Here is a 4,413-nt window from a genome sequence, read left to right on the forward strand (position 1 = left end):
CTGCAACCGCTTTGTCAATTCATCTTGTTGAGAGTTTTCCTTTCTATGTCTCTGGCCCTCTCAATCTTTTCAAACATAACACCTCTTTCCAAGGAATAATCTCTCCTAACAACATGTTCAAAGTGTGTGAGTCAAAGATTCACCATCCTTGACTCTAAGGAGGATTTTGGCTGCATTTTCTCCATGGCATACCTATTTGACTTTGGGATAGGTCATGGAACATTCAGTACTCTTCTCCAACATCATACTCAAAGACATCAATTATTCTTTCACCTTTATTCATTGTCCAGTTCTCAGACACACAGAGGATGATTGAAAAGGCTATGACTTGAGTCAGGGACACCTTAGTCTTTAAGCAAATATCATTGCTGTTTGTACCTTGGCTCTCTACAGCACTCTGACAACAGTCTTTCACAGTGCAATGCATCTTGGTAGTAGGATTGTTAATCCAAATAAGATTAAATCATTGCCAACTTCCGTTTTTCAGGTTTTTTTCTCCATCTATCCTGATATTGCTTTTTGGCTCCATTGTAAAGATCTTTGTTTTCTTTAATTTTGAAATTTTGAAATTGTGTGTGTGTGTGTATATAAAATATAAAATACATATATGTTTATATATGTGTATATGTATATGTGTATATATACATGAATATATCTGTATATACACATGTGTATATATGTATATATTATATATGTATGTGTGTGTATATATATGTATGTGTATATATGTGTGTATATATGTATTTGTTGTTGTTATGTGCCGTTGAGTCGCCTTCGACTCATAGCAACACTATGTACAACAGTCATAAACTCTGCCATATCTTGTGCCAATTTCACCTTCTCCTACACAACTACCCCCATTACCCCAGTCACTGAAACAATCCATCTCATCGAGGGTCTTCCTCTCCTATACTGTCCCTCCACCTTCCCAGGCATTATGTCCCCCTCCAAGGACTGGTCTCTGGTCTCTTCTTGCAACATGTCCAAAGTATGTCAAACGAAGCTTCAGAATCCTTGCCTCCAAAGAGCAGCTGGATTCACCCTGTTGAGGACAAACCTGTTGGTTTTCCTAGCTAGTCCATGGTATATTCAATACACATTTCCAACACCACAGCTCAAAGGCATCCATTTTCCTTCTATCATCCCTAGTCATTGTCCAGCTCCCTGATGCATAGCAAGTGTTTGCAAAGACCATGGCATGTATCAGGCACACCTTAGTCTCCAGACTGACAATGTTGCACTTCAGCACTTTAGAGAGGTCACTAACCACAGATTTTTCCCATTGCAATAAGGCTTTTAATTTCCTGGCTGTTGGTGCCAAGAGTGTTTACTATGGATCCAAGCAAACCAAAACTTTGAACAATCTCCGTCTCTTCACCATCCATTATGATGCTGCCGATTGGCCCAGTGGTGAGAGTCTTTGTTTTCTTGATATTGAGCCTCAATCTTTACTGAAGACTGAAGTCCCTGACCTTCCACAGTAAGTGATTCAGGTTCTCTTCACTTTCAGCAAGCAGGGTTGTGTCATCTGTATAATGCAGATTGTTGATGATTCTTCCTCCAATCCTGATTCCACATTCTTCCTCATAGAGCCCAGGCTCCTGGATAATCTATGCTGCATAAAGATTGAAAAGGTTTGGAGACAAGATACAGCCCTGGTGTACACCCTTCTCAGAGTTAGCCACAGTTTGTTATGATTCACACAGTCAAATGCCTTTGCATAATCAATGAAACAAAGATAGACATTTTTCTGGTACTTCTTGCTTTCAGCCAAGATCCATCATATAATTTCCAGGCTCCTACCCTCTGTTTTAAAGGAAGGACAGCTGTATCTTGAATCTATCTTGAATATAATTTAGAACACAGCCCAACTCTATGATTTATGAAAAAAACTTAAACTCACAAATTTGTTTGGATTACTTCTATTTTTCGTTAAGGGGTCTGTACTCTTGCTGTTTCTGGCAAAATAAAAGAATACTGGGAACAAACAGGTCAATAAAATCTTCTTTTTCAAATCCATCAGATCATCTTCTACCCCTATCTCATTCAGCTTATCGATACTAGAGAACCAATAAATGATCTTATTGGTGTTGACCCCATGACATGGAGCCCGTCCATGTCTTTGCCCAGCTGGCAACCTATAGGGATGACACCCCCATTTTGAGGTTCTGGTAGGTGCCCTAGGCATTCCTGTGGTAGTGACCTGAGAACATGACCTTTATACCTGCTTTGGGGAATTTGTCTTCGATCCCCTGCTGCACTGACTTGGTGGGGTTGAAGTATTTATCTTCTTCATCCATGTTCTGGAGAAACATCTGGATGTGCTGGAAGACAATTGCATGCTGGAATCTGTGCTGCTCAGTGATTTTCAGTTGCTTGTACAGCCAATGGTCCTGGGCCTGCTTCAGTGTGGGGCACATGAAGGCATTGTAGAACTGGGAGTTAAGAATGAGAAACAGGATGACCCCTACCCAGAAGCTGAAGTAATAATCCCCCTACATCTGGCAGTACTCCTTGATGGACTCAGCTGTGGGGACATTGCCAGTGTCATGATTGCCACTGATAAAGACCAGTGGGATCTCCTTGTTGATAATCTTGAGCACTGGATAAAGTTATTCCGTCTGTTCCCTCCTCCAGGGCATTCCTAGCATGGTGAGGACATGGTCACTTCACAGAATTAAGAACTCGGGTTTGGAGTTCAGCTTGTTGATAGCCTGGATTACTTTCTTGGTCAGATGGCTCTCCTGTCCCTACTCATCACCAACTCTGTCATGGTTCCCCCATGGACTAGGCCTTCATCAGTCCAAACTGTGGGTTTGCACCTTGGATGGAGTAAAATGGGCGTTTCCATTCTCTTTCGTTTTCTTCTGAAAATGTGTTCACATTCCTGTACCCGGGATCTGCAGAAAATACCCTTGGTCTCTGCAGGAGACGTGGTGAGGGAGCCTCTCATGTCACCTGTGAAAGGTATGTAGAATCCATTCTTTGTTTTCTTTATTGAGATGTAATTAATATTGAAGGCTGTAATCTTTGATCTTCTGCAACAAGTTTTTAAAGTCTTCCTAAATTGCAGCAAGCAAGTTTGTGCCATCTGCATAGTACGGATTATTATGAGACATCTTGATACTATATTCTTCTTCATAATGTCCAGCTTCTCAAATTATTTCACAAGAACAAAGTATTTCTCAGCTTTATACCATTCTCACAATTGTGGCTGTGTGCACCTGTTACAGTCATTGTGGTATCCATCTAGTTGATTATATTTCTCTTTTTCACCTACTACTTCATCAGATATAATATCCTTCTCCATGAACAGGCTTCTCCTGTCACATACTCAAAGTACTTAAGACTAAGTTCTCAAAGTGACAGATGAAACAGCAAAACTATATGAAGAAGAATGTGGTATCAGGATTGAAGAAAGTTTCAGCAATAACCTGAGTTATGTGGATGATGTAATTTTGCTTGGAGAAAGTGAAAAAAAATTACTAAGGACCAGAAAAATGTCTATCTGTGCTTCATTGACTATGCAAAGGCTTTTGACTGTGTGGATCACAACAAGCTGTGACTGACTCTGAGAAGAATGGGAATTCCAGAACATTTGATTGTGCTAAGGTGAAACCTATACTTGGACCAAAAGGCAGTAGTCAGAAGAGAGCAAGGAGACACTATGTGGTTCAAAATCAATAAGGGGGTCTGTTAGGGATGTATTCTGTCTCCATACCTTTTCAATCTGTATGCAGAACATACCATCCAAGACACTGGGCTGTAAAAGAGGAATGTGGCATCAGGATTGGTGGAAGAGTCATCAACAACGTGCGTTATGCAGATGATATGACTCTGCTTGCTGAAACTGAGGAGGACCTGAAGCAATTGCTGCAGAAGGTCAAGGACTGCAGTGTTCAATATGGATTGGAGTACAACATCAAGAAAACAAAGATTCTCATCACCAGGCCAATTGGCAGCATCAGTTAACAGTTTTAGTTTACTTGGCTCCGGAGTCAATACTCTTGATAACAGTAGCCAGCAAATAAGAGACAAATTGCATTGGTAAAGTCAACTGTGAGGGACTTCTCAAGAGTACTGATGAGCAATGACATCAGGCTGGAGACTAAGGTGCGCCTGCTCCGGGCTATAGTCTTCGCAATTAAGTGCTATGCATCGGAGAGTTGGACAGTGACTAGGGATGATAGAAAGAGAATTGATGCCTTTGAGCTGTGGTGCTAGAGAAGAGTGTTGAATATACTATGGACTGTTAGGAGAACAAACAGGTTTATCCTGGAGAAGGTGAAGCTGGAATGCTCTTTGGAGTCAAGGATTCTGAAGCTTCGTCTGACATACTTTGGGCATGTTGCAAGGAGGGATTGGACCTTGGAGAGGGACTTCATGTTTGGTCGAGTGGAGGGTCAACACAGG

The 4,413-nt window shown here is 41.2% G+C and overlaps 1 pseudogene; it reads right to left on the reverse strand.

Annotated features, from left to right (window-relative positions):
• Window positions 1–1,873: 1,873 nt before the first annotated feature.
• LOC102856894 lies at window positions 1,874–2,953 on the reverse strand (annotated as a pseudogene).
• Between the last annotated feature and the right edge of the window lie 1,460 nt (window positions 2,954–4,413).

Source organism: Elephantulus edwardii, unplaced genomic scaffold (assembly GCF_000299155.1).
Source record: "Elephantulus edwardii isolate Elephantulus edwardi_28Jun2011 unplaced genomic scaffold, EleEdw1.0 scaffold00120, whole genome shotgun sequence".
NCBI lineage: Eukaryota > Metazoa > Chordata > Mammalia > Macroscelidea > Macroscelididae > Elephantulus > Elephantulus edwardii.